Raw genomic sequence first — 14242 nt, 5'->3', positions numbered from 1 at the left:
GGACACCTTATCTTTTGACAAAGGAGGCAAGGATATACAATGGAAAAAAGACAACCTCTTTAACAAGTGGTGCTGGGAAAACTGGTCAACCACTTGTAAAAGAACGAAACTAGAACACTTTGTAACACCATACACAAAAATAAACTCAAAATGGATTAAAGGGCTAAATGTAAGACAAGAAACTATAAAACTCCTAGAGGAGAACATAGGCAAAACACTCTCTGAAATAAATCACAGCAGGATCCTCTATGACCCGCCTCCCAAAATATTGGAAATAAAAGGAAAAATAAACAAATGGGACCTAATTAAACTTAAAAGCGTTTGCACAATGAAGGAAACTATAAGCAAGGTGAAAAGACAGCCTTCAGAATAGGAGAAAATAATAGCAAAGGAAGAAACAGACACAGGATTAATCTCAAAAATATACAAGCAACTCCTGCAGCTCAATTCCAGAAAAATACATGACCCAATCAAAAAATGGGCCAAAGAACTAAACAGACATTTCTCCAAAGAAGACATACAGATGGCTAACAAACACATGAAAAGATGCTCAACATCACTTATTATCAGAGAAATGCAAACCAAAACCACAATGAGGTACCATTACACGCCAGTCAGGATGGCTGCTATCCAAAAGTCTACAAGCAATAAATGCTGGAGAGGGCTTGAGCATGAAAAGGAACCCCTCTTACACTGGTTGTGGGATGCACAAACTAAGTACAGCCACTATGGAGAACAGTTTGGAGATTCCTTAAGAAACTTGGCAAAGGAAACTGCCATATGACCCAGCAATCCCACTTTCTGGGCATACACAGCGAGGAAACCAGATTGAAAAGACGACACGTGTACACCAATGTTCATCCCCACAGCACTGTTTATAATACCAGACATGGAAACAACCTAGTACTGCCCCATCAGCAGGATTGAATGGATAAGGAAGCTGCTGGAACATATACACACTGGAATATTACTCAGCCATTAAAAAGAATTCATTTGAATCAGTTCTAATGAGATGGATGAAACTGGAGCCCATTATACAGAGTGAAGTAAGCCAGAAAAATAAAGACCAATACAGTATACTAACGCATATATATGGAATTTAAAAAGATGGTAACGATAACACTATATGCAAAACAGAAAAGGAGACACAGATGTACAGAACAGACTTTTGGACTCTGTGGGAGAAGGCGAGGGTGAGATGTTCTGAGAGAATAGCATTGAAATGTTTGCCTTTATATTTTCCACCTGACTAGGCTTATCAAATCATCTAGATTTTAAAGTCATCTTTTATTGACATAATTTTATTCCAAATGATATGATTTCTCCTTGGCAACTCTCTTCTTGACATATTCATGGGTTTCTCATAGAAATATCAAAGTCAGAATATAAGAAATGTCAACAGAAGTTTGTTTCCCACCCACCTGCCCTTCCTCACACCCATGCTCAAGTTTTCTGTGTCTTTGTTACCACATCTACTCAGTTGTGCAAACTAGAACCTGAGAAGTCACCTTCTTTTTTTTGGCTGCTAGGTGTATTTTTATTATTAAATTTATTTTTTATTGAGGTAACATTGATTTATATGTTTCATATGTTTCATAACATGTTTCACATGTGCAAAATTATATTTTTTACCTCTGTAGATGTTAATACTACAGTGTGCTCAATACCACAAATTTAATTTCCACCCATCCCATCACCACACATTTGATTCCCTTTACCCAGTTCACTCTCCCCCTCCCCCTTATCCTCTGTTAACCATTATTCTATTCTCTGTATTGGTGTGTTTGTTTTTGTTTGGTTTATTCATTTTTTTTGTTTTTTTATTACACATGTGAGTGAAATAATGCAGTGTCTGTTTCCCCATCTGACTTATTTCACTTAGCGTGATACCCTTGAGTTTATCTATGCTGTTGCAAATGGCATGGTTTCATCTTTTTTAATGCCTGAGTAGTATTCCATTTTAATATATATAATATCATTCCATATATATAAAAATCATTTATTTATAATGAAATTTATTTGTTGAGGAAACCAAGCTGTTTTTCAGGAGTGTCTCACAGTCTGGATTTTGCTTACTGCATCTTTATGGTGCATTTTGACATACCACTTTATCCTTAGTATTTCTTGTAGGTAGATTGGTAGATGGATCAGAGGCTTGATTGAATTCAGGTCTGATTTTTTTCCCAAGATGACTACTTCATAGTGGCATTGTGTTTTTCTATTAGAAGGCTTGCAATATCTGGTTGTCCATCAGCAGCTATTAATTCAATACTTAGATTCATTACTTCACTAGGTTTGTAAAATAATGATATTCAAAATTTGTTATTCTTTCTTCATTAATTATATGGGTCTCATCTATAAAGAGAAATATCCTCTTATCCACTATTTGGAGAGCAATGTTATGAAGACAAAAGGAAATTCTCTGGATTTGGTAGTAACATTCCCTCTGAAGACAACTGAAAGAAACTGAACCAAAAAAACACTTTAAAAGTAAATAGTGAGGAAAAGTGATGGTGAATAGTTATGGGGTTTTGATCAGCAGAAGTTCAGAGAGATAGGCTTCAGCTGCTGCTTCCCTGGAGGTGTTCATTTTTGGGAACACAGCTACATTTTTGGCAGGTCAGTGTAGGAAGTATTTGGCATGAGGAGGTGGAGACTCCTGTGCCATTCAAAAATGTTTTTATTCTGGGTGCATATGCTCCTTTCAGGGAAAAGAATGAAAGGTAGAACTATACCTTATCTTGACAGAGACAAGAATTAGAGTCCAGCACAATCCAAGTTAGGGAAAAGAATTGAAATGCTCCCTGCTCATGACTGAGATCTCAACGGGCTGTGTCTTGGGAATAGGGAATAGGGGTACAACTATGCTTTGGTAATTCATCTTGGCAACTCAGAAAAACCTTGGCTTCCAACAGTGAGGGCCCTCAGCTACCTGATAGAAGGGGGAAGAAAATCTCTGAAGGAAGTTAAGACTGTTTCAGACTTCAAATTACTTCTAAAGTGATTACAAGTGAAAATGGCCTCAAAACGATGAGATACACCAAGAGGTAAAACAATACAAGCCAGAACTAGCAGAGAAAGTAGATCCACAGAGACATCAGATACTGGAATTATCAGATAAGAATTGTAGAACTACTATGCTTACTAAATTCATAGAGATAAATTTGGGGCTTAAAAATATCAGCAGGGAGCTAGACATATAAAGAGTGATACGATGTTTTTCCCTTAATGTCAGGAACAAGAAAAGGATATTTGCTCTTGTCACTTCTATTGATCATTGTACTGAAGCTTCTAGCAAGGACAACTGGGAAAAATAAATAAAAGACATACAGATTGGAAAGGAAGAAATAAAACCTCTCTATTCACAGATGACATGATCTTGTATCTAGAGAACATCCTAAAGAATCCACATCCACTAAAAAACTATTAGGATTAATTAACTCAGGAAGTTTCAGGATATAAGATCAAAACACAAAGAGACATTGCATTTTCCTACACTAGCAATGAAACTTTTGAAAATGAAATTAAGAAAACAATTCAATTTACAATGGCATAAAAAAGAAAAAATACTTGGATAGAAATTTAACAGACGAAATACAAGACTTATACACTGAAAACTACAAAATGCTGGTGGAAGAAATGAAAGAAAATCTAAATAAATGGAAAAATATACACGTTCATGGACTGGAATACTTAGGCAATATTTGATCTTCCCGACCCAGGGATCGAACTCAGGTCCCATGCATTGCAGGCAGACGCTTTACCGTCTGAGCCACCAGGGAAGTCATAGGTGACAATATTCTCTCAATTTATCCACAAATTCAACATAATTTATATCAAAAGCCTAGCTGATATTTTTCCAGAAAGGGACAAGTTAATATTAAAATTAATATGAGAATGCAAGGAAATCAGAATAGCCAGAAAAATCTTAAAAACCAAAAAAGTTGTAGGACTCACTTTTTTTATTTCAAAATTTACTGCAAGACATAGTAACCAACCAAGACAGTGTGGTACTGGGAAAAGGATATGTATATAGTTAAATAAAATGGAGTTGAAAAGTACAGAAATAATACCTTATATTGTGGTAAACTGACTTTTGATAAAAGTGTCAAGACAACTTCAACAGTAAAAGAATAGTCTTTTCAAAAAGTATTGCTGGGACAATTGGATAGCCACATGCAAAAGAATAAATTTGAACCCTCATCTCACAGTATACACAAAAATTAACTCAATATTGATCATAAGCCTCACTGTAAGAGCTAAAACTATAAAACTGTTAGAAATAATATGAGTAAATCTTAATTGCCCTGGATTAAGCAATGTTTTCTTAGCGGTGACACCAAAAGCACAAGCAACAAAAGAGAAAAAAACAGATAAATTTGACCTCATCAAAAAACTTTTTATGCTAAAAACAACCCCAGCACAAAAGTGAAAAGGTAATCCACAGAATGGGAGAAAACATATGCAATTTGATATCTGATAAGGGATTGGTATCCAGAATATATAAAGAACTCGTTCAACTCAATAATAAAAATGTAAATAATCCAATTTGAAAATGGGCCAAGATTTTGAGTAGACATTTCTCTGAAGAAGATGTATAGATGACCAATAAACACATGAAAAGATGCCTACCATGATTAGTCATTCAGTTCAGTTCAGTTCAGTTCAGTCGCTCAGTCATGTCCGACTCTTTGTGACCCCATGAATTGCAGCACGCCAGGCCTCCCTGTCCATCACCAACTCCCGGAGTTTACTCAAACTCATATGCATCTAGTCGGTGATGCCATCCAGCCATCTCATCCTCTGTCGTCCCCTTCTCCTCCTGCCCACAATCCCTCCCAGCATCGGGGTCTTTTCCAATGAGTCAACTCTTCGCATCAGGTGGCCAAAGTATTGGAGTTTCAGCTTCAACATCAGTCCTTCCAATGATCACCCAGGACTGATCTCCTTAGAATGGACTGGTTGGATCTCCTTGCAGTCCAAGGGACTCACAAGAGTCTTCTCCAACACCACAGTTCAAAAGCATCAATTCTCCGGCGCTCAGCTTTCTTCACAGTCCAACTCACATCCATACATGATCACTGGAAAAACCATAGCCTTGACTGGACAGACCTTTGTTGGCAAAGTAATGTCTCTGCTTTTTAATATGTTATCTAGGTTGGTCTTTACTTTCCTTCCAAGGAGTAAGCATCTTTTAATTTCATGGCTGCAATCACCATCTGCAGTGATTTTGGAGCCCCCCAAAAATAAAGTCTGACACTGTTTCCACTGTTTCCCCATCTATTTCCCATGAAGTGATGGGACCAGATGGCTTGATCTTAGTTTACTGAATGTTGAGCTTTAAGCCAACTTTTTCACTCTCCTCTTGCACTTTCATCAAGAGGTTTTTCAGTTTCTCTTCACTTTCTGTAATAAGGGTGGTGTCATCTGCATATCTGAGGTTATTGATATTTCTCCCAGCAACCTTAATTCCAACTTGTGCTTCTTCCAGCCCAGCGTTTCTCATGATGTATTCTGCATGTGAGTTAAATAAGCAGGGTGACAATATACAGCCTTGACGTACTCCCTTTCCTATTTGGAACCAGTCTGTTGTTCCATGTCCAGTTCTAACTGTTGCTTCCTGACCTGCATGTAGGTTTCTCAAGAGGCAGGTCAGGTGGTCTGGTATTCCCATCTCTTTCAGAATTTTCCACAGTTTATTGTGATCCACACAGTCAAAAGCTTTGGCGTAGTCAGTAAAGCAGAAATAGATGTTTTCCTGAACTCTCTTGCTTTTTTTATGATCCAATGGATGTTGGCAATTTGATCTTAGGGAAATGCAAATCACAAATACAATGCGATTTCATTTCACACCTGCTAGGGTGGTTATAATTAAAAAGATGGGTGATAAGTCTTGGAGACGATGTGGAGAAATTGGACCCCTTATACACTGCTGATGGAAATACAAGATTCCTTCCGACAGACACACACTAGAGAAAAATTTAAAGACTATTATTCAAGGAGACAAGAATATTCAATGGAGAAAAAACAATCTCTTTAACAAGTGGTGCTGGGAAAACTGGTCAACCACTTGTAAAAGAATGAAACTAGAACACTTTCTAACACCATACACAAAAATAAACTCAAAATGGATTAAAGGTCTAAATGTAAGACCAGAAACTATAAAACTCCTAGAGGAGAACATAGGCAAAACACTCTCCGACATAAATCACAGCAGGATCCTCTATGACCCACCTCCCAGAGTAATGGAAATAAAAGGAAAAATAAACAAATGGGACCTAATTAAACTTAAAAGCTTTTGCACAATGAAGGAAACTATAAACAAGATGAAAAGACAGCCTTCAGAATAGGAGAAAATAATAGCAAATGAAGCAACTGACAAAGAATTAATCTCAAAAATATATAAGCAACTCCTGCAGCTCAGTTCTAGAAAAATAAATGGCCCAATCAAAAAATGGGCCAAAGAACTAAACAGACATTTCTCCAAAGAAGAAATACAGATGACTAACAAACACATGAAAAGATGCTCAACATCATTCATTATCAGAAAATACAAATCAAAATCACAATGAGGTACCATTTCACACCAGTCAGAATGGCTGCTATCCAAGAGTCTACAAACAATAAATGCTGGAGAGGGTGTGGAGAAAAGGGAACCCTCTTACACTGTTGGTGGGAATGCAAACTAGTACCACCACTATGGAGAACAGTGTGGGGATTCCTTAAAAAACTGGAAATAGAACTGCCATATGACCCAGCAATCCCACTGCTGGGCATACACACTGAGGAAACCAGAGTTGATAGAGACATGTGTACCCCAATGTTCATCGCAGCACTGTTTACAATAGCCAGGACAGGGACGCAACCTAGATGTCCATCAGCAGACGAATGGATAAGAAAGCTGTGGTACATATACATACTGTAATATTACTCAGCCATTAAAAAGAAATACATTTGGATCAGTTCTAATGAGGTGGATGAAACTGGAGCCTATTATACAGAGTGAAGTATGCCAGAAAGAAAAACATCAATAGAGTATACTAATGCATATATATGGAATTTAGAAAGATGGTAATGATAACCCTATACGTGAGACAGCAAGAGAGACACAGATGTATAGAACAGTCTTTTGGACTCTGTGGGAGAGGGCGAGGGTAGGATGATTTGGGAGAATGGCATTGAAACATGTATATTATCATATGTGAAGTGGATCACCAGTCCAGGTTCAATGCATGGGACAGGGAGCTTGGGGCTGGTGCACTGGGATGACCCAGAGGGATGGGATGGGGAGGGAGAGGGAGGAGGAGGGGGGTTCAGGATGGGGAACACATGTACACCTGTGGCTAATTCATAGCTATGTATGGCAAAACCACTACAGCATTGTGAAGTAATTAGCCTCCAATTAAAATGAATAAATTTATTTTAAAAAATGTAAAAAAAAAAAAAGACTATTGTTCATTAAAGGGGAAAATGATGCCAGATGACATCATCTGTGATGTAGCAAGGAAAGGAGAGCAAAGAAAGTGGTAAATATGTGGGTGAATCTAAATGACCATTAACTATATAAAGCAGCTGCACTCAATATGACAGCAAATTTGGAAAACTCAGCAGTGGCCACAGGATTGGAAAACATCAGTTTTCATTCCAATCCCAAAGAAAGGAAATCCCAAAGAGTGCTCAAAGTACCACACAATTGTACTCATCTAACACGCTAGTAAAGTAATGCTCAAAATTCTCCAAGCCAGGCTTCAGCAATACATGAACCATGAACTTCCAGATGTTCAAGATGGTTTTAGAAAAGGCAAAGGAACCAGAGATCAAATTGCCAACATCCACTGGATCATTGAAAAAGCAAGAGAATTCCAGAAAAACATCTACTTCTGCTTTATGGACTATGCCAAAACCTTTGACTGTGTGGATCATGATAAACTGTGAAAAACTCTGAAAGAGATGGGAATACCAGACCACCTGACCTGCCTCTTGAGAAATCTATATGCAGGTCAGGAAGCAACAGTTAGAACTGGACATGGAACAACAGACCAGTTCCAAACTGGGAAAGGGGTATGGCAAGGCTGTATATTGTCACCCTGCTTTTTAACATATATACAGAGTACATCATGAGAAACACTGGGCTGCAGGAAGCACAAGTTGGAATCAAGGTTCCTGGGAGAAATATCAATAACCTCAGATATGCAGAGGACACCACCCTTATGGCAGAAAGTGAAGAAGAACTAAAGAGCCTCTTGATGAAAGTGAAAGAGGAGAATGAAAAATTTGGATTAAAGCTCAACATTCAGAAAACTAAGATCATGGCATCTGGTCCCATCACTTCATGGCAAATAGATGGGGAAACAGTGAAAATAGTGGCTGACTTTATTTTTTGGGGCTCCAAAATCACTGCAGGTGGTGATTTCAGCCATGAAATTAAAAGACACTTACTCCTTGGAAGGAAAGTTATGACCAACCTAGACAGCATATTACAAAGCAGAGACATTACTTTGCCAACAAAGGTCTGTCTAGTCAAGGCTATGGTTTTTCCAGTAGTCATGTATGGATGTAAGAGTTGGACTATAAAGGAAGCTGAGCGCTGAAAAATTGATGCTTTTGAACTGTGGTGTTGGAGAAGACTCTTGAGAGTCCCTTGGACTGCAAGGAGATCCAACCAGTCCATTCTAAAGGAGATCAGTCCTGGGTGATCATTGGAAGGACTGATGTTGAAGCTGAAACTCCAATACTTTGGCCACCTGATGCGAAGAGCTGACTCATTTGAAAAGACCCTGATGCTGGGAAAGATTGAGGGCAGGAGGAGAAAGGGACAACAGAGGATGAGTTGTTTGGATGGCATCACCAACTCAATGGACATGAGTTTGGGTAAGCTCTGGGAGTTGGTGATGGATAGGGAGGTCTGGTGTGCTGCAGTTCATGGGGTTGCAAAGAGTTGGACATGACTGAGTGACTGAACTGAACTGAACTGAATATAAAGCAGCAATAATAATAATATCTTGTGGGGTTTTGAAACTATATGCCATCAAAATACATAACAATACTACATACAATTTTTTTGAGGGGGAAAGAGCTAGTTAAGGTGTTCCAAGTTTCTTGCACTTTTTCAATGGGAGGATTAAAAGTAAAGATTAACATTAGACTTTGGTATTTCAAAAATCTATGGGGTAATCATGAAAAAAGTGGAGAAAGTATGTGCTTTCCCCACCATTCTGTCTTTTCCAATTATATGAAAAACACAGAATGATAAAAAACAGTCCATTTAAAGGAAGTATGAAAGGAGAAGAAAAGGAAAGCAAAACAGTGACTCAAATATAAGAAAATAATAAGATGATAAATTTAAATTTGCCTGTAGTTTTATTAAATGTAAATGAACAAAATACTTTAGTTAAAAGATAAGATTTTTAAGGTGGAATTTAATAAATACTCATTATAGGCTGTTTACTAGAGAAAGATAAAAAATAATAAGGCTTCAAAAAGGTTGAAAGTAAAAGAATGAAAAAAGGTATCATGGAAAAAACTAAGTAAAAGAAAGCTGGTATGATTATTGTCAGACATAATAATGCTTTCTTACTTAAAGTCTACTTAAGTAATACTTTAGAGTGGGTCAGTTCATGATAAAAGGTTCTAGCAAGTAGAAAGATTTAATAATTCTAAACTTTTAGTTCCAATAAGCTTTACAAATTTGAAATTTATGTGGTATCTTTTCATATTCTAAGTAAGCTTAGTTTAGTACCTAATATTGTATTCAAAATTCTGTGTTATTTTTCTTAAAGAATTCTCCTCACTGCCTAGTTCCCTGGTTGTATGTATGCCCCTTAGTAACTGTGCTTCAGTCTCTCTGGACTCCTTTCAATTGCTTGAATGCGCCAAGTTTAGGGCCTTTGGGTATAACTGGTATTCTGACTTTTCCACATCCCTTGGATCTCTACTCAAGTGACATTTCCCAAGAGCACCTTCTCTGACTACTCTGATTCCCCACATAGATTGTACACCCCCATTATTGTACACCTCAACCCTGGTTTTCTTGCTGGTACTTATTGTGATTTTAAATTACTTTGTTTTAATTATTTGTTTACTTGATTTGAATGGCTGGGGCAAGAGCCTGCCTTCCATTCTAAAAAGTAAGCCCTGTGAGGGCACTAACTATGTCTTGCTCACCATTGTATTTCCAGGACTTACAAAATGTGGAATGAATAAATGTGAAGAAGGGATTGAAGGAGAATAGAGAAAGGGAGGTTGTGGAGCTAGCATGCATCTGCTCAGAGTAGGTTGAAGCAGAGGGGGTGAGACTGGGGCCAGAATAAAAGGCCTGGATTTAGGTAAGAGGTTACTCCCAGCAGGGGAACCAGGAAACTGAAGAAGATGACTCATCATGCCCAGAGCAGATCCTGGGCTGCACAGCCAGAAGAGAAAGAGACACAGGATGAGCCCCACCCAGAGGCCTGATGTGACTGCCTAAGGCTGTCGCTGTTTTCCATCATGGGTGTTCCCATTACTGGCCTTTAAAGTGAGGAGAGCCCCGTCCTAAGAACTCAGACTAAAAACAGTCTTCCATTTTCTCCAGCACCAGTGTTCACCTGGTCATCATCTGTAAAACACACTACTTGGATGAGATAGTCTGGAGGAATTTTGCAGGTCTAAGAGTTTATATTCTCTGCCTTCCTTTCCCCATCCTTTTAGATCCTCACCCTCCCAGTCACGTAAGCTGGAAACCTTTAACTCACTCTTGACGTTTACCTCTCTCCCATCATCTTTCTCAGGAGTTAGTGACGAATCAGTCTGCTTCCTCTTTTTTATTTCCTTTGTAGTCTCCTAGCCCAGGCATTATCACTCCCTACTTTCTATCTACTCTATCTGGTTCCATTGTAGTCCCCTGACCTTACTTGGTGTCTGGTTTATCTTTCAAAATCACCATCTTTTTCAAATCATCCCAATATTAAAACAGTTTTAAGAGCATCCTGATGTTACTGGATAGAGTCTGAACTCTGATCTTTAAGGGTTTCTGAGCCCAACCTACTATTGGAGCCTTGTCTCCCTCTACTTCCCTGAAAGAAACTTTTGCTCCCTCCAAACTGGTTTGGTTACTATTTTCTGCAACATATCATGCTCCTTTTGATTGCCATACATTTGCTGATTCCCTCTTTACTCTGTAAGGCTCTATTCATACTCTTCCCTTGGTTCAGTTCAGTTCAGACGCTCAGTTGTGTCCGACTCTTTGCGACCCCATGAACCACAGCATGCCAGGCCTCCCTGTCCATCACCAACTCCCGGAGTCCACACTGACCCATGTCCATCGAGTTGATGATGCCATCCAACCATCTCATCCTCTGTCGTCCCTTTCTCCTCCTTCCCTCAATCTTTCCCAGCATCAGGGTCTTTTCCAATGAGTCAGCTCTTGGCATGAGGTGGCCAAAGTGTTGGAGTTTCAGCTTCAACATCAGTCCTTGCAATGAACACCCAGCACTGATCTCCTTTAGAATGAACTGGTTGGATCTCCTTGCAGTCCAAGGGACTCTCAAGAGTCTTCTCCAACACCACAGTTCAAAAGCATCAATTCTTCGGTGCTCAGCTTCCTTTATAGTCCAACTCTTACATCCATACATGACTATTGGAAAAACCATAGCCTTGACTGGACGGACCTTTGTTGGCAAAGTAGTCTCTGCTTTTTATTTATTTTATTTATTATTTTTTAAATTAAAAAAAATTTTTGTCTCTGCTTTTTAATATGCTGTCTAGGTTGGTCATAACTTTCCTTCCAAGGAGTAAGCACCTTTAAATTTCATGGCTGAAATCACCATCTGCAGTGATTTTGGAGCCCCAGAAATAAAGTCAGCCACTGTTTCCACTGTTTCCCCATCTATTTGCCATGAAGTGATGGGACCAGATGCCATGATCTTAGTTTTCTGAATGTTGAGCTTTAATCCAACTTTTTCACTCTCCTCTTTCACTTTCATCAAGAGGCTTTTTAGTTCCTCTTCACTTTCTGCCATAAGGGTGGTGTCCTCTGCATATCTGAGGTTATTGATATTTCTCCTGGCAATCTTGATTCCAACTTGTGCTTCCTCCAGCCCAGCGTTTCTCATGATGTACTCTGTATATAAGTTAAATAAGTAGGGTGACAATATACAGCCTTGACGTAGTCCTTTTCCTATTTGGAACTGGTCTGTTGTTCCATGTCCAGTTCTAATTGTTGCTTCCTGATCTGTATATAAGTTTCTCAAGAGGCAGGTCAGGTGTTCTGGTATGCCCATCTCTTTCAGAATTTTCCACAGTTTATTGTGATCCACACAGTTGAAGGCTTTGGCATAGTCAATAAAGCAGAAGTAGATGTGTTTCTGGAACTCTCTTGCTTTTTCAATGATCCAGTGGATGTTGGCAATTTGATCTCTGGTTCCTCTGCCTTTTCTAAAACCATCTTGAACATCTGGAAGTTCATGGTTCATGTATTGCTGAAGCCTGGCTTGGAGAATTTTAAGCATTACATTATTAGCATGTGAGATGAGTGCAATTGTGCAGTAGTTTGAGCATTCTTAGGGATTGGAATGAAAACTGACGTTTTCCAGTCCTGTGGCCACTGCTGAGTTTTCCATATTTGCTGGCATATTGAGTGCAGCACTTTCAGAGCATCATATGATTAAATCCTATTTTCTTCAATAATACTTATTTTACTCCATACTTATAGAACACTGATTATTTATATGGTCCTTGATAAAGGCTGCTGTGTGTGCCTAGTCGCTCAGTCATGTCTGACTCTTTGCGACCCCATGAACTGTAGCCCGCCAGGGTCTTCTCTCCATAGGGATTCTCCAGGCAAGAATACTGGAGTGGGTTGCCATGCCCTCCTCCAAGGGATCTTCCCAACCCAGGGGTCCAACCCAGGTCTCCCACATTGCAGGCAGATTCTTTACTGTCTGAGCCACCGGGGAAGCCCTTCCTGCATTTTCACATCTCTAACTGTGTTCCTCTTCTGTAAAATAAAACAATTAAAGGAGATGATCTTTAAGTATCCTCCAAACAGTAATAGTTCATAGCTTGCTAATTTCTTTGTGTATATGCCTTTTTCTTCATATTGAATGCAGCACCTTTCGACTTACCAAATATTCTTGAGACTCTGACATGGTCCAAATCTGTGTTAGGCCCTGTTAGAAGTGCAAAGATGAATAACAGACAGTCCCAGGAACTCATAATTATGTGTGAGTGTGTATGTGTGATTGATGGGGGAGGAAGCAAATGGGGAACAAAGACAGATCTACTCACAAGAAATGATATAAGGCAAATTAAGAGAGGTGCTATTGAAGAATCATAAAATGGGTTGGGAGAAGGGATAAGGAGAAATTAATTTTGACTGGGAGCATCTGGAGAAACCCCATCAAGAAAGGTGATGAAGCTGGACTTTGGCTGATGAATCAAGCTTTAAGCTTACATGGAATTTTGAGGAGGGAGGGTAAAGAAGAGGCTTGAGGGCATGAAAATCTATGGACTTCAGTGTGGCCAAACCATAGGTCACAGGGAGCATTCTTCCTCAAGACAAGGCTGTGGAAAGCCCTACACCACAGGCTAAGACATTTGGATTTTATTCTTTGTGATATTATTGAAGATGTATCAAGCAGGGCCATGATGTGATTATTAACATCTGTTGGTAAAGTGAAGCAAAAAAAGATTAAACAGAATTTGGGAAAGAAGACAGAGCCAAGACAGAAATTTTCTTTTAGCCTAGAGGAGTCTCGCCACCAAAAATCAGTAAATAACTATCGATGACAGTACATAAGAAGACAGAGCAGCATGTTTGAGAGACAAGAGAACTGCTCATAATAAATTGTTTAGGCCTACTGTGTGCCCAGAGCCCAACGAATCTCTCTTTAGGGAGAATCTAGGCTACGGCAAACTTTCACTTTAACATCTTATTCATTGTTCCTGGGGGGTTGTCTTCCTGGTACTGTGAGTAAGAGTGGGACAGGCTGGGTGGAAGAACATCCTGGTAGAGAACCGTGTGGAGTACCACCCTCTATGTGCTGGAACAATGTATCGAGGTGTTCAGCTCATCCCTTCTTCTGCCAGGATGCTCTGGTGCAGAAGTGTTTGTGGATTGTCTGCCTTTGTTAACTTCTCCAGTAATTCAGGACTCTCAGGAACCCAACAATTTCAGAACAAATAAAAAGGAGCTGAGATTTAAAGCAATCCTTAGATTGGTATGTGTGTGTATGTGTGTGTGTGTCTGTATTATATAGAGAAACTC

This window comes from Cervus canadensis, chromosome 5 (genome assembly GCF_019320065.1).
Source record: "Cervus canadensis isolate Bull #8, Minnesota chromosome 5, ASM1932006v1, whole genome shotgun sequence".
NCBI classification, from domain to species: domain Eukaryota; kingdom Metazoa; phylum Chordata; class Mammalia; order Artiodactyla; family Cervidae; genus Cervus; species Cervus canadensis.
The sequence above is the reverse complement of the archived record's forward strand: the minus strand, read 5'-3'. Positions refer to the sequence as shown.